Raw genomic sequence first — 20,154 nt, 5'->3', positions numbered from 1 at the left:
CTGAATGGTTGGTGCTCAGACCTCTAGGTTATGACCTGGTGTGCACACCACTAAGAGGCTAGAGCCACCAGTGCAGGCACTTCTGAGGGGTGCGAGGGTTGTTGGGAACCAGTGACAGATGTTCTCTAGGTTGTCTTGATTAGCGGTCGCACCAGTGTATACAGTTTCCAAAACCCGTTGAGCAACACATTTACGGTCTGTGCATTTTATTTATTATTGATAACTCAATTCCTCTAAAAAAATTCTTTAACCATACTACCATTTACAATTTACTCCAAAGAAAATTAAATACTTAGATATACACTTAACAAACACGTATAGGATCTATATGCTGAAAATTACAAAATGCCAATGAAAAAGCTCAGAGAGGACCTAAATGAGATACTCTTCCTCAGCGACAGGATCTGCACGGGATTCTCCCCGAGCCAGGCAGGGGGTGAAGGCACATGAGTCGGCCACAGACCACTCGGGAGGAGAGAAACCAGCACTGGGGGACAGGGTCCTGCGAACACACATTTGAATTGCGTGCATTGAACTGGTTTCTCATTTTGTGAAACGTTTTCCCATATGGCTATTTGGCTAATCTCTGTTTGGCTTCAGTGGTAATATTAGGATGAATGAAAATGCATTGCCCCGGCCGGTGCTGCTCCATGGGTGGAGCGCGGGCCCTGCACCAAAGGGTTTCGGTTGGATTAAGGGCACGTACTTGGGTTGCACGTCCATTCCTGGCCCCGTCGGGGGATGTGTCTCACATCGATGTTCCTCTGCCCCCTCCCTGCCTCCCACTCTCTCTAAAAGTCAATGGAAAATATATCCTCAGGCAAGGATTTAAAAAAGAAAAAGTGCTGGAAAAGATCAGACTTAAATATTGAAATGTCGCTTAGTTAAAACCCTTTTAGAGCTGTTTCCGTCTAGCATGTGGCTCATTCAGTCATGTAATCTGGCGAATGGCGCTGACTTGCTATTTATAACAGGCATTGTACTGCTGAGCACTTGTCCGCATTCGGAAGGAGCTGAACAGCGTGTCCAGTACTTTGCAAAATTCTTTCAGACCCTCTCATGAGAGCTTCAGTAGGAAATGTTATCACCCGCCAAAGTGGTTGCCTGTAGACAGACTCTTGTTTTATATTTAACTCTGAAAATATGTTTACAGTCCTTGTAAAGAGCCCTTTTTCTCAGTTACCCTGCTGGGTTTAATTTGGGGCAAAAGGAAAGTTGGGCAGTAGGTAGACGTCATACGGTGTTGGGATGCGACTGGTAGCAATTTCCAGCAACGCCTAGATCTGCTCTTGTGGATCGTGCTGCATTTACTAGTTACGGTTGTCGTCTGCTCATGACGACGACTCCTTTTATTGAGCCCTTATCTCGCGCCAGTCACTGGAGTAAGGGCTATAAGTAGTTGAATTTCCACATTGTCTTGTCAGGTAGGTGTCGTTACCCTTGCTTGAGAAATGAGAACACAGAGGGCCACACAGTCAATATGAGAGCCCGGGTTTGTACCCAGGACAGTGTGACTCACAGTCCCAGACACCCTTTGAAAACAAAGGTGACACTCATGCCAGGCTCTGTGGTTTGGTTTTAAAATTTTTATTGATTGATTTGAGAGAGAAACACTGATTTGCTGCTCCACTTATTGATGCATCATTGATTGATTCTTGTATGTGCCCTGACCGGGGATCAAACCCGAAACCTTGGCTTATTGGGATGACTGACGCTCTAACCAGCTGAGCTACCCGGCCAGGGCCAGGCTATGCGGTTTAAGCATGAAGAATTATTTGGGTTCCATGCCATGGCCATGAGAAAATGTCTTCACCTTTGGAGGACCCTTCAGAAGGTGTGGCGGATAGTAACTATCGGGTGGTGAGGACCGTACTCCCCAGCTCCCGTTCTTCCCCCACGCAGCAGTTCTTTCTCCTTTGACCAGTACTGTGGGGATGAACACACGCAGTGTCCTGAGCCCAGGTGAAAGGAGGCCACCTGACCCCGCATGAGGGCTGCTTTCCGAGTCGGGTTTTGCAGTTTACTGATCAGGCTACTTGAGGTGGGCAGAGAAGCCCTGGAACTGCAGGGAGTTTGCGCTCTGCCTCCTTGGAGCCGTATATAGACATCTTCCTTCCACGGCCATCGAAGATGACGGAAACTTATGGAGCCTTTTTCAAACAAGGGATCGGGAGCGTCTGAGGATTCTTTGTTGAGCCGGCTGGAGCATCCTCTGCCGGTGAGCTGGCTGGAGCATCCTCTGCGGGCGGGCTGGCTGGAGCATCCTCTGCAGGGAAGCCGGCTGGAGCTTCCTCTGCGGGGAAGCCGGCTGGAGCATCCTCTGCGGGGAAGCCGGCTGGAGCATCCTCTGCGGGGAAGCCGGCTGGAGCATCCTCTGGGGGGAAGCCGGCTGGAGCATCCTCTGGGGGGAAGCCGGCTGGAGCATCCTCTGGGGGGAAGCCGGCTGGAGCATCCTCTGCGGGGAAGCCGGCTGGAGCTTCCTCTGCGGGGAAGCCGGCTGGATCATCCTCTGCGGGGAAGCCGGCTGGAGCTTCCTCTGCGGGGAAGCCGGCTGGATCATCCTCTGCGGGGAAGCCAGCTGGAGCTTCCTCTGCGGGGAAGCCGGCTGGAGCATCCTCTGGGGGGAAGCCGGCTGGAGCATCCTCTGCGGGGAAGCCGGCTGGAGCTTCCTCTGCGGGGAAGCCGGCTGGATCATCCTCTGCGGGGAAGCCGGCTGGAGCTTCCTCTGCGGGGAAGCCGGCTGGAGCTTCCTCTGCGGGGAAGCCGGCTGGAGCATCCTCTGCGGGGAAGCCGGCTGGAGCATCCTCTGCGGGGAAGCCGGCTGGAGCATCCTCTGCGGGCGGGCTGGCTGGAGCATCCTCTGCGGGCAAGCTCGAGTTTCCCATCTGGGGCCGGGGCCAGCTGCCAGCTGTGTCCAGCCCTCAGTCTTTGACGTCAGCCTCAGAGCCACTGGACTTTGAAGCAGCTCGCCTGCAGGGTGACGCCAACTGGGTGAGTCGGCCCATGGAAAACAGCGCGCTTGGCATAGGTGGACGATGCTACGATTTGGCAGTGGTGTCAAGACCTTTCTGCTAGAAATAGCTCTTACCCCCGCACGTGGAGGACAGATCCAAGAGGGAGAATGGAATGTCCCCACTGACTCTCCCATGAGGATTATGTGGTACCCCCACACAAGACCATGACCGACACTGCGAACACAGTGACAGCATTCTTTACATCAACAGTTTAAATAGGTGGATGAATGGGCCCAGCCGGCATAGCTCAGTGGTTGAGCATCAACCCATGAACCAAGAGGTCTCAGGTTCAATGCCCGTCAAGGGCGCATGCCTCGTTGCAGGTCTGATCGCCCCCCCCCCCCCCCCCCGCATCCAGGCGAGTAGGGGAGGCGACCAATTGATGTTTCTCTCTGGCTCTCCCCTCCCTCCATCCCTCCTGCTCTCTCTGAAAATGCAGTGGACAAAATATCCTCAGGTGAGGATTTTAAAAAAGAAAACATTTTGTGCAAGGAAGGTGCTAACTGCTGGGTCTTGGAATCCCTAGTTGGCTCTTTGTTTTCCTGTGGCACATGTATGTCCTCATACAGGCTCAGACCAGGTGCTTTCTCGGATCAGTGGCTCCCAGCAGGAAGGTGGGCCGATTCTAAGCAGTTGAAGTGTTGCGACTGTGAGACAGGATTTAGAGTCTCTCCAGAACCCATTTTCACAGTGGACTTCCAGAAATTAATTCCTTGGCAGATAGGTCTCAGACCTGCAGGGGGAGCTGATGGCGCGCGTCCATTCTGGAAAGCCTTGGGAAACTGGGGTCCAGAAATTTAACGATCCCTTCAAGAGCAACTGATTAAAAAGGTCATTGGATTTTATAAACATCCAAGATGTTCCCTTACTCCTGCCAGAGTCTGAGAAATTGAAAGTTCTTTAGACTCAAAATGTCAAGTGGTCAAATTGGGTTCATACAGCCCATATAACACAGGATTTTATCTCAACTGTGGGACCACTTCCTCTTCATGGGTGTCCCTTTCCACCTTGCCCACAAACATGGCCAAGGGGGTGGCTCCAAATGGTGGTTAAGAAGCACGCTGTTGAAGTTCTGCCTGGAAGCACAAGACGCCAGCTCTCACCATCAGACAGAAACTCCTGTGGGTTTACGGAGAGAACCCCAGAACTCTGCACCGTGCAACTGGAGAGCAAAACCATGTGACCTTCCTGTTCAGTGATCTAAAATTACCAAACGAAATGGAACTCATTCTATTAATAGTCTATTTATGACACTACCAGCTAGGTCAGAATTAATTCTCAAATCTTGCTTCTATATGTTGTTGGGTAAGGAATATTCTGGAAATTTAGGGACTAGTTTATTTTTGTCTCTTGGTTCCCCTCCTGTAGTCAGCCTCACCTGAAGACTGACATCTTGTGGGTGCAAAATAGCTTTCAGCAGCTCCTGGGCCTTCTGCCTTCACGTCCAACAAAAACAGGAGAGTCTTTTCTTTTTTTTTTAAATATGTTTTTATTGATTTCAGAGAGAGGAAGGGAGAGGGGGAGAGAGAGAGGAACACCAATGATGGGAATCATGGATCGGCTGCCCCCTGCACGCCCCCTACTGGGGATCGAGCGGAAACCCGGGCACGTGCCCTGCCCAGGAATCAAACCATGACCTCCCGGTTCATCGGTTGATGCTCCACCCCTGAGCCACCCCTGTGGCGCGAAACAGCAGCGTCTGTGCGTCAGCATTTCTGGCTAAAGGCTCAGCCTTCATTCCCATTGGCTCCTTAAAGCGCATGGTTACCCCCAAGCCAGTCACTGTGCCCAGGGAAATGAAGTGCCCTGCCCGGCCCCGCTGGGTCATGGGTTCAACATCCGAGGCTGGGGGGGAGAAGCTACTTGCTCAGAACCAAGTTCCTCCCAGAGGGAGCAGCGGGGGTGGCTTCCTGGAGGCAGTCGAGAGGTGCTGGTGATGTCCCCGGTGAGACTTTGCGGCCACTGTTCCGTGTGCCGAGTGCACTGGCCAGCGGTTCCGCCAGGGCGCCGACCGTCCCTGTCATAGGTTTCACCCAGCGTCTGTCTGTCCCTCCCCGGGAAACGGGATCAGGCTGCCTGCCTCCCAGTGAGGGCTCGCTGAGCTGTTCGTACAGCTGGTGCTTGATAAAGTTTTGTTGATGCGAATTACATTTTTAAAAAGGAAACGAAGACAGAGTTGTTCTCATACTTTTACATTCCCAAGGGATCCAATTACGTTGTTTTCTGCAGTTTAATCCCCTCTCCAGTAAGTAAAGCTAATCTCGGCTGAATTTAAGGCTGTCTCGTGCTGTAACCTGATACATCCCGAACATTCTCGTCATTTAAAACTGAGTCGAATGTCCGCTGCATTTTTGGTTAGTGAATGTGTGGATAGTTATAAATAGAGAGAAAAACAGGAGGGCCGTGTGAGCTCTGTTGGCAGGGACCCTGGATTCGTTCCCCCAAATATAGCCTGCTGACAGTTTGCCACAGGCATTTTTTTTTTCACACAGTTCATCATGTCAAGCATTCTGAGCAACCATTCGGAGTATTTGTTCAACAGTACATTTTTTTCCACTTTGTCTTTTGGCCAAATGTGTGTGTTTTTTCTTTAAAAGAGAGATGAGAATCTCGGGCACAGATAAATATACACCCTGGCACTTGGCTATAATAGAATTCTCTGTAGGCAATTCTGTCTCATGTCCGTGGGGTTGGTTTAAATCTGGAAGCCTCCGGAAGGCCTCTGTCTCAAACTCCTGATCCCACAGCTTGAGCCAATGGCAGGAACCCTGAGGGGAGGACCCAGGGAGTGGGCCACACACATTGTTTCCCATCAAATATAGACAGAAAAGGGACATTTGAGGATGAGTCTTTTGACAAGAGATGGGGCTCTGCCCTGGCTAGCATGCTCAGTGGTTAGAGCATTGGCCTGCACACCAAAGGGTCAAGGTTTGATTCCCAGTCAGGAGCACATACCTGGGTTGCAGGTTCGATCCCCACCCCTGTCAGGGGGCATGCGGGAGGCAACCAATCAATGTATCTCTCTCACATAGATGTCTCTCTCCCCCTACCTCTCTTGCACTCTCTCTAAAAAGTCAATGGAAAAAATATCCTTGAGTGAAGATTTTAAAAAAAAAGAGATGGGACTCTGGATAACCTTCACCGTTGAGCTGTCCGGTGACTGCCAGAGCATGCAGCCATGCATGCTGGGACCCCACCTTTTCCCGTCATCGCCACACTGTTGTGCCACCTGTGACCCTCTCCAGCTCTTCAGACCCCACCCAGCTTCCCAAGTCCAGCTCACTGCCAGATTTGACATGTCTAATTAAGTTGATCCAGACAGTTTCCAACATAGGGTTGGTCCATGTCCAAAAGGTCAACTGGATGACAGAGTTCAAGGTCGGAGCAGACTTTCCCGTGGGTACCATGTAACCAATGAGGGGTTAGGTATCCAGGCTGGACCACAGAGACCCATGTAACCCAGATGTGCTAGTGATATCCCGGGTAGGACTTTGGGGTCAGCTTTAGAAAGAAAATCAACCTGACTGGCATCTCCAGTTGGCCCTTCACCCTTGGCCTTGCCCCCTTGCTCCTGTCTCAGATGCAAAGGGGTGGATGCTCAGGGGTGAGCACCCATCAGAGCTCGGTGAGAACAAAAGCCACATCTTGAGTAGCTGTAACAGTCCAAGGTGCTCTACCTCTAGACCTCTTTACAAATAGAAAAAGCCAAAGAAAAAATAAATCTGTTTGAATTATCAACAATAGGCAGGCTTCTGAATACAGCACAGCCCAGTCCTAAACTGATTCATGATCGTTATTTTTGTAGCTCCAGGGGTATTGACTTATGATTTTAAACAGCTTAGGGCAGAGATTTAAAAAAAAAAAAAAAAAGCCTTTATTGATTTCAGAGAGGAAGGGAGAGGGAGAGCGAGAGAGAAACATCAGTGATGAGAGAGTCATTGATCAGCTGCCTCCTGCAAACCCCCCGACTGGGGATGAAGCCCCCAACCTGGGCATGTGCCCTGACCAGGAATAGAACTGTGATCTCCTCCTAGATCTTAGGTCGATGCTCAACCGCTGAGCCACGCCTGACCGGGCAAGGGCAGAGATTTCTTGATGGCTCAGAAGCGACTGATGAACCCTGTTAACCCTGGTGTCCCTCTCGTCATGCCCAGGGCAGAGGATGGGCTGGGAAGAAGGGCAGTGGAAGCACCTGGTGGATAAAGAGGCTGGAAAGAGGGCAGGAGAGGCCCTCACGGTGCACCCTCCTTTTTTGAAATGGGCACAAACTAAACAACGTCCCCAGTAGGGCCACCATCCTCGCTGTCAGCTCTGGGGTAATCCCAGCCCACCTGGCCTTGCATATTCCACCAGCAATTTTCTTTCTGCCAGGAACTTGGAGCAGCAGGAGTCCACACCAGCTCCGGCTGAGTCAGGCCCCACTCACCCTCTGCTCCTGTGGGAGGAGCCCTGGTGCTCAGAGGCTTCAGCCAGGGCCCCAGACTCGACTCAGCAAACACAACCCAGAGGCTGCAAGGGCAGGGCGGGGTCTGCTCCGGAGAAGGAGCTCCAAGGGGCTCCAGCAAAGCCTAGTGCCCAAGCACCGAGAACTGCGTGCTGTATCTGGTCACAAAGTGTCATCTTTCAGCAGCACAGGGCTCTGCAACAAAGGACTATGGCTTCACCACGGACCGGAGACTGAGTCACTGCTATGGTGCTGGAGAGAAGAGACACGGATCAGAGGCGACCTATGGGCAGAAACAACCTTAATTACTATTATTACTTCTAATGATTCTAATCATAGAGTTACTGTCATACTTTTCCCCAGAGCGTTTTCACCTGTATTCACTCATTGCATTCTCACACTGTCCCTCTGAAGGAGGAGAGGCTGGGGGATTGTGCGCTCATTGGGCCAAGGCTCAGAAAGGCCTGCTGACTCCATGGGATTGCACAGGAAGCCAGAGTGGTTCTCAAACTAAAAGTAGTACCAGTAACAGCTATGTCATCCCGGCCTGCAGCAGGAAACAGACGGCGCCCTTTAAAGAGGTGATTCATGGGAGTATAAACGGAGGAACGACTTACAAAGGTCTGGGGAAGTCGGGATGGGGCAGCGGGGCATCCTGGGCCGGCAAGAGCGGGAAAGGCCCTGCTGCCCCCTGGCCCAGAGGCGCAAAGAGAGGGAGCAGTTCCTGGAACTCGGAGGAGAGCGGTGTCCACAGGAGAGGGCCACCAGGCAGGAGCATTGCCAAAGCCAAGCAATGAGACCCCATCGGGTTTCCTCCCACCCCCTCCCATTTCCTGTTGGTGCCTCCCATTGGCCAAACCCGCCTGGAAGCCCGAGGGCAACTCCGCCCAGCGAGTGCAGTGGTGAGGTCATCTTCCCACATCTGAGGGCAGGTGGAGCCGATCTGGTGGGAAATGGAAAACATCCAGCCTGATCTGCATGTGTCACGTGGCAGAAACTCTTCCAGGTTACGGTAGATCCCAGTAGGGGGCGTTCTGGAGGCAGCTGATTCAGCTCTGCTCCCACCTTGTTTCTCTCCCTCTCCCTCCCTCTCTAAAAGTCAATAAAAAAATCTTTAAAAAAACCAGCAACCCTAAATATCACTAAATCGAGTGATTCTCAGGTTCACCCTGGTGGAATGGAGACTCAAGGAGGACAATGTAGTCACTTTTTCCAAGCTCTAAACGTATGCAGTTTATCACTGTCATTTCGGCTCAGCATGGGTGCTGCTTTTTTTAATCCTTTATGAAAATGGTGAGTGTGTGGAGTGTTGCCATGTGCTGGGCATTGTGCTAAAAGCTTTGCACAGTTTATCTCATTTACTCACCTCAAGAACCTTAAAGGATAGATGCTATTATTAATCTAATTTTACATCCAAACAAACTTAAGACGTAGAGATGGAGTTAGCCCCAATCCTGCCACGCGTGTGTCAAAGTCAGGACAGGCGCTGGGCGGTCTGACCTCATTGCACACCCTTGGCCATCATGATGCCATCCTGCCTCTGAAGAGTAGGTGCCGTTTATAAATTTTTAGGCCCTTATCCCACAAATTAAAGTCTGGCAGCCTAGGTTGGGCCCTCGTGATATTTAAAAAACTTGTACTGCCCAGTGGGCGTGGCTCAGCGGTTGAGCATCGACCTAGGATCCAGGAGATTGCGGTTCGCTTCCCAGTCAGGCCACAGGCCCGGGTTTCGGGCTTGATCCCCAGTCGGGCGTGCAGGAGGCAGCCGATCAATGGCTCTCTCATCATTGATGTTTCTGTGTCTCTCCCTCTCCCTTCCTCTCTCTGAAATCAATAAAGATAAACAACAACAAACAAACAAAAAAGCAACTTGTACTGGTTTAGAGATCTGGCACCCCAAGGGCCATGAGATAGCCCATCCAGTCCATTTGACAGGCACCGGGAGAGGTGGTTGAGTTACCCAGCAGGTTGGAAGCAAAATTAAGCAAAGAAAGGACCTGGCCTGGCAGATTTCCAGCATTTGTGAGACATGAAAATTGGGCCATTTCCTTTGATCTGGACAATGGCAGACTCAAGGACAGGCAGCCACTAGAAATACATTCAGAAAACAATTCGTCAAACCTCTGTTTCTCCGGGGACATCCTGGCCTCCACATTCCTGAGCAGAGAGGGGATTTCCAGGCCTGGGCTCCTCCTGGAGGCTGCCTCTCAGGCAACAAAGGAGTGTCTGGGGACACATTCCCCCCCCCCCCCCCCCCCGCCCGCCTTTGCAGGTACCTCCTCCCACTCAAGGAGCTGCCTTGCAGTTGGCTGTCTCCATGGTGAAGGTGAGATGGTTTCCATGGCAACAGCATGGGAGTGCTTGTTTCCTTGGTGATGATGAGGAAGGTGAGGCAGCCAGGCTCAGAGCATCTGTCCCCTACCCAACTCCCACCCTGCAGAGGTCACACTCTGGGCTTCCTGGATTAGGGCCTTGTGTGACAATAATGACAGTTTTACAAGTGATAGACTCTATCCGGGCCAGTAGACCGCTGTTCTGCTTAGGCTCTGGGTGCAGGCTGGCTTGGTTTGGGCACATTATTTCACCCTTTGGGCTCTCAGTTGCCTCGTCTGTAAAATGGAGCTAATAAGAAAGCCAACCTCTTTTAGTTGTGGAGAAATCAATGTAAGTGGCAGTAAATGTTAACTGTTATTAGATGGTAACTTGCATTGTCACACACTGATGGCCATTATTACTCCAATGCAGAGAGAGAGGTAAGTCAGATTTAATAAGACCATTTTAGAGATGAGGGAGCTGGAGCGCAGGGACAGTGAGTGACTCTGCCGGCTTGAGCCCCAGCATTGTTAAGAGGCAGGACTGGATCAAGAGGCCAGATACTGGGACGTGAAGCCCAGCTCTATTCCGCAGCCCTGCCCCTCTCGCTCAGTAGCCACACTTACCACTGCCCCCGTTTCTCTGCTCAATCAGAGACCCTGAGAGCCAAGCACCTAGGGCCGCCTCCTTCCCCATGTCGCTCTTGGTTTGCACCATAAGCCTGGATCAAGTCAACACAAGCATGATTGTCAGAGCAATTAATTAAGCACAAGACAGGAACAGTGAATTAATTTAGGGAGTTCTTCCCATCCCATAGATGACTGGGCCCAGTCTAGACTAACGTCTGGAATGCTTCACTGTCTCAGTGAATGGTTTTGGCATCACGCAGCCTCTAATGGCATTCCTGAATCATGCAATTTATGAATTACTGAGGTGTCATTTGTGTGATCTATTAGTTATTTGGGAAATGATACATCCTTCTGGGAACACTACTGCTTTAGAACTAACCAGACTTGGAATCCAACCCTAAATTTCATTACATACTAGCAATGTGACTTTGAAGGAGTTAATTAACCACCTTGGGCATCAGTTTTCAGATCTGTAAAATGGACATATAATAATGTCCCCTGCAAAATTCGTTGTGAAGTTTAGAGATAAAATATCTGGTACATAAAAGTCATTCAACAACTGGTAGCCTCTCTTATTAAACATAGATGGTCTCCTCCCATTTCACAGTCCATTGTATTTTCACCCCTCTTGTTAGTCTTTCCTTGGCGCGTATGATCAGTGAAGGCAAGACCACACCAAGGGGAGCTCAGGAAAAGTGTGCTGATGACAGCAGAGACTCTTGCTGCCTCATCTGCAGTGCAAGAGAGCACAGGGGCCTGAGGGTTTAGCCTGCAGGGGAGCACAGGGGCCTGAGGGTTTAGCCTGCAGGGGAGCACAGGGGCCTGAGGGTTTAGCCTGCAGGGGAGCACAGGGGCCTGAGGGTTTTAGCCTGCAGGGGAGCCGTCGCTCTCTAGGTCAGAGAGCCCAGCAAGCTGCCCGGCGGAACTCCGTCAAGGCGTGATCCCCAAGGTGTCTGGGGGTGCCCACTTTGGGGCTGTTGAGCAGATCCACAGGCCTGGGTCCTACCCGGTATCCATGCCTAATTGCACAAGAAGTTAATATCCCACTAAATCTGCCAATAAAATTGTATCTCCCAGGAATCTAGGATTGAGTCCAAGAAAGAGTTCAGTTATGTTGATATGTTTAAAATGCTTATACAATAAAGCCTGGAATGAACAATTGGCTATTTGCCACCATGAGGCACTTGATCTGGAGAAAGATACACACACATGCAGAAGCATATACGCACATGTACATGCACATATGCACATATATGCACATGTGCACACACACACATGCACACAGACTGATGCACAGATGCAGAATTCAGCGACAGAGGTCCCAGATCATGCATCTGATCCCTTGCTGGGTCCTGGCAACATTTCTGACCTTAGGTTGGGGAAACACCTTAAAGCACCCCCACCCCCACCCCCGTTCTGGCTTCTGTTGTTGTTCGACTAGGTCAGGTTTATTTCTGTCGCTTGCAACCAAAGAATCCTAAGCCATGTGCTCCCTTTCAGCAGGAGGCACAGAGTGGCAGGCAGGGTGGATGCTGTGAGACGCCCGAAGGAATCCCACTAACCAAGGTCCTATTCCTCAGACTTTAATAATAATAAAGTAACTCCCACCTGCTGAGCAAAAGGGTCGTGAACTTTTTTCGTCTCAGATCCTCCTCGACGTAAACACCCTGCAAAGGCAGGCAGGCACCAGCTTTCAGAGCCTCAGCAACTGCGTTTACTTAGGTCTTGCCTCTCACAGATGCCAGGTCAGCTCACTGCCCTGTGGGGGCAGAAGAGACTTGGAAAGCAGGCAATGAAATGCAGACGTGAGCAGGTTTTCTGACTACATGAGTCACTGTGGAAGTGGTGAGCAGCGTGTCCCCCTATGCTAAAAGCTGTCTGGTGACGGCCACCACAGTCCGTGAGAAGGTCCCAGGGGCTTGGGACTGCCAGCGAAGACCAGCCACCTCATGAGCCCCCAGGACTGTGAATTCAGAGGCACCAAGAGGATGCCCAGATGGCGGCACACCCAGAAGCCAGAGCCACGTCCAAGAGGGTGCCGAGGTGTAGCTGGGAGAAGAGGTGCCTCTGGGTGCAGGCCGCTCCTCCACCCAGGATGTGCCGAGAGGGAGGGGGACATGGGTGCCCGTGGGGCTGGGTCTCCCTGCAAGCAGGCTCGGGGGAGAGTTTATGGATAGGAGGATGTTTGTTAAGGAGTGTCACTGGCACCCTCCCCGGGAGGGGACAGGAAGGAAATGGGATTGGGCAGCGGGAGAAGGTGAGGCCCAGCGATAGCCTTCCTGACCCTCTCGGGAACACTCGAGCCAGTGACATTCACGGTTGTCTCCCTCTGGACAGAGCTGACCAAGCCTTGGTACCTTCCCCATGGGATGCAGCCGGTCCAGCAAGGACCCACCAGTCCTCTCAACTTGGGCAGACCCTGAGGGCGACCGCTGAGTGTGGCTGATGACAGCGTTCCCAGCCACTAGCGAAGCAAGTCCTCCAGGGAAGGGGGTCTGGGGGTACTCTGAGTGCCCACTAATGCCCCCCCCCCGCAGAAGGCAGAGTAGGAGCCAATCCGAGGGGCTAGCGCAGCACTGAGCGCAGTGTGCTGTGGGCTCAGCTGCTGACCCCCGAACCCACAGTTATGAGGCGCTTACCCCGCCAGCCCCCGGTGAGGCCAGTCCCTGCTCTCAGGGTCCATAGTCCAGCAGGCCCAACACAGGAGCAGTATCTTACTCACCGGGCGTGAGAGGCAGAGGAGCCCAGGGTTTAACTGGACTAAGAAATAACATTTTAACGAGTAGAATTGTCCTCAAAATGGGCTAAGCAACACTGAAAAAAGAACAGAAAGAATGCTGGTTTAGGAATCGGAAAACCTGGATTTGAACCAGGCTCTGCTGCTGTGTGAGCTCGGTCGAGTCTCTCAGCCTCCCCGAGCAAAATCCGAAAATGGCCATCGTAACACCTGCTTCACAGGGTTGGCGTGAGATTAAAAAGCTAACATACGCGGCCGGCACCACCCATGGCAAACAGCGAGGGTGCAGGGAGGCTGGGCGGTTGGCTTTCTTTCTCTGATCACCACTCAGCCACCATGCATGTTGTAAAAGTTATTGTTCCAACCAGAAGGGCCATAAACTCTGTTTTTACTGCCCAGTGAAGCCAGGTGCCAGGCAGGGAAACACAGAACCCATGTCCGGTCCCCAAACACGCTGCTGCTTCCGTGTCTGATGATTTCATTACCCCTGGCCTAGGGGTTTTGTTGCATACGGGTTTTTGTTGTTGCTGTTGTTTTGTGTGTGTTTGTTTGTTTGTTTGTATGTTTAGCTCTGGTTCACATCTGGCCAGGATCTGTTGGGACTCAGTCGTCCTGAGCGACGCTGGCTACACGGCACCTTGTGAAGCCAGGTGAGCAGCTGTGGCAGGAAGCCCCAACACACACACACACACACAGTCATCCAATAGACAGACTTTCACAGACAGCCATCTGCAAAACCGACAGAGGCTCAGATTTTTTTAAAAACACCTCGTCTTGAGGATGAGACAGACCCTCCGTGGCTCGGCGGCTTGGGAGAACCGAAACCATCTTTGCCACCCAAGTTTGCCGAGAGTGGGAGGCAGCAGCCCATTTTCATCCCATGACCTAGAATGCTGTGTCATAAACAGAACAGTCGCCAGATCCCGAGCCTAACGGTTTTATTTCCCCCCAGTTTTTCAAATCGTGGTAAAATACATCTCACATAAAACTGACCACCTTAACCACGTTAAGGGTGCAGTCCAGGGGTATTAAATGCACTCATAACGTCGTGCAGCGTCACCGTTTTCATCTTGTAAAACTGAAACTCTGTGCCCTGTTACACAGTAACTCCCCGTTCTCCCCTCCCCAGCCCCTGGCACCCACCGCTGCACAGCTGAGGAAGCCAAAGCCCAGAGAGGGTCAGGGACTCGTCAGAGACACACAGGCTGGTCCTGGCTGGCCGAGGGCCCGACCCACATCCTGGGAGTCCTGGTCCATTGCATTGCTCTGTCGTTTTGGTTAATCGTGGGGCTAGAATACAGGGCGTGGTTGGCAGTGCCAGCCGACTGCACCCACATGCCCTGACCCACCGTCCTGTTATTTCTGGCTTTGCGAGCAGTGAAGAGAGCTGAGGAATGGAGGCTCGGAGGTGAAGAGCAGAGTGGACGCTACCTTAGTTTCCTTCTCAGACCTGCAAGAAGAAAACTATTTTTATAATCATAAAAAACACATATACATATGTGAGTACATGCACATGGATATGTATACATGTGTGTGCATCTAATAAAATATCAGCCGCCCACAGGCCATAAATGGAGGCACCGGGTCCTGGCCATAAAGCCACACGGAGTGAGGGCTCCAAGAGGCCCTGAGCGTAGGTGAAGCAAGGTCTTCACTGGGTTCTTCCAGTGCTTGTCCTAAGAGCACGGGGACGTCAAGGGCAGACGTGTCTTCCTTGAGTTACAACGTTCCCGGTGACCTCTGCCTTGTTGGAAACGCCACGTAAGTGTCATCTGCTTCAACGGCATCTCGGGTCTTGGGCAACAGTGCGGAGCGGGCCACGGCCGTTCCGTAACCTGCGTCCCTCTAGGGGACACTCGGAGGAGTCCTGGCAGGAGCTTCGTGCCAGGAGAATGTCAGGCTCTTGCAAATCGATTTGCATGCATTCTTCTGCCTGGAAAAGGAAACCGTAACCCAATACTGTGCTCCTCCCTCGTCTCAGCTCCAGGACATTTAGACTCAAACTCGGACCCTGTTCTAATGATCAGCTTTCAGGGTTGCTGGGCTCCCAAAGAGAACCCGAAGTCTCCTTAGACAACAGGTCCCAGGCATCCGTACGGGAAATCGGGGTCCCCGGTGTGTCACTGGGCTGCTCCCAGTGACCAGTCACCGGGCTCCCCTGACGTGGTTCTTCCTAAGCGTGTCCCTTTGTATTGCTGACACTGGGAAGGTCCTTTGTGTCTTGCGGGGGACTGAGTTAGCACCTATGGGAGCTGAACAGGCAGGAGCCCAGAGGTCGTCCTCCGGCCACCCCGAGCGCAAGGCTTGGTGGAGCCTGGCGAGGCCTGTGCTTCCGCTGACGGGACGCAGGAGCCTGTGGCCTGGACCCGTGGCGAGGAGCCTGGATCGCCAGGGAGCCGGGCGTGGGAGGGGAGGACACGCCTCGCTTCCTGCCTTCAGTCGCGGTGTGTTTGGCCCAGGAGATGGTCTGACAGAGAAGCGAGGGCCACAGCAACAGCCGGTTCCTGCGGCTGAAATGCCCGGCCGCCCCTGACAACTCGTAAGCCACAACCGGGTCCTCTCATCCGCGGTCCCCAAGGGCTAGTCCAGGAGCGCCGGCCAGGGTGGGAAAGAGTTGGGGGAGGGGCTGAAGCACAATAAAAATAATCAGGATGGTGCGGTGAGTTTCTAAAAAAATTAAGAACTCGCTGCCCGGCTGGCGTGGCTCAGTGGCCGAGCATCGGCCCAGGCACCAAGGGGTCTCGGGTTTGATTCCCGGCCGGGGCACGTGCAGGGGGTTCAGGCTGAACCCCCAGTAGGGGGCGTGCGGGAGGCAGCCGATCGATGTTTCTCTCTCATCGATGTTTCTATTTCTCTCTCCCTCTCTCTTCCTCTCTCTCTCAAAATCAATAAAAATATAGTTAAAAAGTATAAATAACTCATTTACTTTTTCCCCCACTGTGTTTTTTTTTATCGAGACATTTGACATGTAACACGATACTGGTTTTAGATGTGCGACGTGACAATTCGACATCCGGTGCGTCTGTTAGGAACTGGTCACCGCCGTCAACATCCATCACCTCACATAGGCACGCAGTGTTTTCTCTTGTGAAGAGCCTTCTAGGATCTACTCTCTCAGCAACCTTCACACGCAGCGTGGTGTCCTGGACTGTTGTCACCAGGCTGCACGCTCCACCCCAGGACACCCCTCCCTGCCCGGGCGAGAGGCTAAGAATGATGAATTACCATGGAATAAAAGTCTGACTGGAGCCAAGCACTTTTCACATGGTATGTCATTTATTTGTCTTCTCAACTAAATAGGGTTAGAAACCTGGGGCTCAGAGAAGTAAAATAACCTGTCCAGGGTTGCGGGGTTCATAAGTGGCTTCCCGAGGTGTTATAGAGCCAATATTTGCATCCCCCAGGAATTCAAACATTGAAATCTAACCCCCAAAGCGATGGTGCTTGGAGGCGGGGCCTTCGGGAGGTGACTAGGCCGTGCGGGTGGAGCCCTCAGGAATGGGATTAGTGCCCTTATAAAAGAACCCCCCAGAGAGCTCCGTCACCCCTTCCTCCACATGGGGACACGGTGAGACCACATCCCTCTAAGGATCAGCAGGCGGGGTCACCACACACCGAACCTGCTGGCACCTTGATCTTGGACTTCCAGCCTCCAACTGAGAGAAAAAATTGTGTGTTGCTTAAGCCGCCCTGTCTACGGCATTGTCATAGCAGCCTGAACGGCCCGAGACGGGCAGGCTCAGTCCCGCCCCGAAGCCCCTTCTCCTTCCGCTCTCAAGGAGGAGGCAGCCGGGCCCCAAAGCCCATCCCAGACCCCCCCCCATCAGAGCCCTGAAAGTTCCCAGGAGGTCCAGTGACCATGTTGGGGAAGGGCCCGTTTATCACAGCAGTCGGTGTCACCACGTGCTGCTACAACAAACAAGGCTATTTCAGACGTCCCGAGGCTTGAAAAGGCGACGGAGGAAGGGCGGCTTAGTTTAGCCCGGTTTATTTTTGTGACTAGGAGAGTGACAGCCATAGAAATATTACGGGGAGTTCAGAGAGTCTTGGAAAGGGAAATATTTGTGCTTTATCACTCAACCCAGAAACTCCAGCAAAGGGCTAATCTTGGGTGGATTCTGTCTGCTTAATAGGCAAACTAATAATAAAAACTGGGGGCGGGGAGCGTCTAACCCACGACAGGCCACACGGCCCACCCCCACGATGACGCCTGCAGAGGCCCTTGCTGGGTGGCTGGAGCGCTGAGCGTGGCGACGTCTCATCGGTGTTTGTAACCTGGAGGGAACATACAGTCCCCAGGGAACCTGGTGACCAGGCTCCTCCAAGTCAGAAAGCGAGTGCAGCCTTCCCCAGGCCAAGCATCCATTTCTTACCAAATTTTCTCATTTCCTTAAATGTTCCTTTTCTAAAAATTCTAAGCTTGGGCAACAGTCGTGCACTCAGTAAACATTACTCAGCATCTGCCAGGGAAGCCTGGGGACAGGAGTCAACCGGGGGGTCAGAGGAGGCCCTGGATGAGGCGAGGTTGGGCCCGGGATCTGAAAGGCCCAGGGTCCCCGCGGAGCCCTCCGGCTCTCGGTGCCTAGCGTCTCAGGGCCTCGCCCTTCGTTTTCTTCAGGCTTGTTTTTGACAGTCTTTTAGCACAAATGTCCTACGGTGCCCAGCCAGCTGCGGCTGGCCTTACTCCTCCCCAGAAGACCTGGTGTCTGAGGAGCTCGGGCGAGGCGGCCAGGCAGGGGTCCGAGAGGCGAGGGACCCGCAGGATGGCTGCCGGGAGGGGCTGCCGTTCACCTCCCTTCTCCGCTTTGACCGCTCCTGTTCCCCCGTGGGCCACTTCCCAGCCACCGCACCATCCCAGCTTCCTAACAGCTCTGCGCAGAGAGACCCTGAGACACAGGACAGACAGGGACTTCCTGTCCCGAAGTCACGGGTCTCTGAGAACAAAATTGGACCTAATTGTACTGAGGTTTAATGTTTCTCATTCTCAACTCCTGTGCCATTTAAAAAAATAATAATTTTATTGAGATATAATTCACACACCATAAATGAGTGTCATCAGAGTTGTATAACCATCACCACAGTCTAATTCCAGAGTATTTTCATGACCCCATCAAGGAATCCTGCCCCTGTTTGAAGTCAGCACCCATCCCCTGCTCCCTGGACCATCTTTGTGGAAGAAACAGTTGATTTCTCCATAGATCAGAATGGGGGGGGGGGCTGTGTTTTATAAAGAAGTAAATGGAGCCCGGCTGGTGTTGCTCAGTGGTTGAGCATCAATTCATGGACCAAGAGGTCACAGTTCAATTCCCGGTCAGGGCACATGCCAGGGTTTCAGACTCGATCCCCAGCGGGGGTCGTGCAGGAGGCAGCCCATCAATGACTCTCTCATCATTGATGTTTCTCTCTCTCTCTCCCTCTCCCTACTTCTCTCTGGAATCAATAAAAACATATAAAAAATTTTAAAAAAAAACAAAAAAGAAGTTTGTGGAGCCCCAAGAGGGCACATGGCCTGTGGTCCCGCAGGGACTGTCCCCTTCAGTCCTCGGCTATGAACTGGGGAGGAGTGTGGAGCCCTGCTTCCTGAAGGTTCTAGGAAACCTATTGAAATGAGTAGGGGGCTCTCCGTTGCTACCGGGCTCCCCAGGTGGGATGCTGACGCCGCACCCCCTTTGAGAACAAGGGGTTCGGGTTGTTTCACTGAAGGGAAGACCTCTGGACTGCAGTCACTGGGTGTGAGCCTAGGCCCAGCATCCCTCACCCTCGCCTCCACCGCGGAAGAGGTTCTTTTGGTCACAGGGACAAAGTCTCACCCAAACTAGTTTAAGCCAGAAAGATGGTGTTACTGGAAGCGTAGCGGGGGCTTCTACCCCAGAGCCTGAATCCAGGCCTCCGACAGCAATGTTGACCTGAAGAAGCCAACTGGTCCCCCTTCTATGCCCAGAAAGGCCTGTGTGCTTGGGGACGGGGAGGCAGGAAGGGCTGGGAGAGCCCCGGTTTGTGGCCTTGACCTGGAGAGAGGCTGACCCCCTGGAGGTACCCGGGTGCTCTCAGCAGTCAGGAGGAAGCCCTGGGCTCACCCAGCCCTGTCTTTCTCAGACACTGTAGCTATGTCACGGCCTTGCTGTCCATCTGTGGCACTGGTTTGGGCTGGGACATCTTCGATTACAGCCGTGGCCCTCCCTCTCTTGGATCCCGGGAAGAAGGGGCCCTATCCTTGCCAAACTTTCCTGGGTCCCTCTGCCTGCCCTGGGGCTCTGCAGATCACCTGGAGGGACCGGCTTTGCCAACGAAAGCTCGCTGTTTTTCGCTGTGTAAGTGAGGCCTCAGGACCGGCCTCACAGTGACCTTTTAGTTTCTGTCTCACTAGATAGCAGCTGCTAGATTTTTCCCTTAAAAAAATTTTTTTTTAAATTCTAATAGGTCATGGTGTTACATAAATGTAAACCCTAATAGAACATTCTGTTACCAAAAGATATAGGGATATTTCAGGGAGCCAAAGGGCCTTGCGAGTGACTGGAGCTAGAAAGAGGGAAGCTGTCAGAACTGTCTCACGGGGCCCTGGGGGTCATCGCCTGATGGTGTCAGCGTTTGTCCTGAGCTCCCTGGGCTACATGTGGCAAGCCCAGCCAGTATGGGCCCCCCATCCAAAGGCCTAGCTGAAGATGGGAGGCAGCAAGCTCTGAATCAAGAATGGAAACTTCTGCCGTGACTGGTGTGGCTCAGTGGTTACAGCATCGGCCTGTGGACTGAAGGGTCTCGGGTTCGATTCCAGCCAAGGGCATTTACCTCAGTTGCAGGCTTGACCCCCGGCCCCAGTGGGGCTCTTGCAGAAGGCAACCAATCGATGTGTCTCTCTCACATCGATGTTTCTCTCTCTCTCCCCGTCCCTCCCTTCCAGTCTCTCTAAAAATTAGTGGATTAAAAAAATTAAAATATGGAGAGTAACACCCACATCTGAGTTTTGTGAGGGGGAGTCAGTGGTTTGTTGCATTGGCAAGCATGCCATCAGCTCTAGGG

This window comes from Miniopterus schreibersii, assembly GCF_964146895.1.
Source record: "Miniopterus schreibersii genome assembly, chromosome: 13".
Lineage (NCBI taxonomy): Eukaryota > Metazoa > Chordata > Mammalia > Chiroptera > Miniopteridae > Miniopterus > Miniopterus schreibersii.
The sequence above is the reverse complement of the archived record's forward strand: the minus strand, read 5'-3'. Positions refer to the sequence as shown.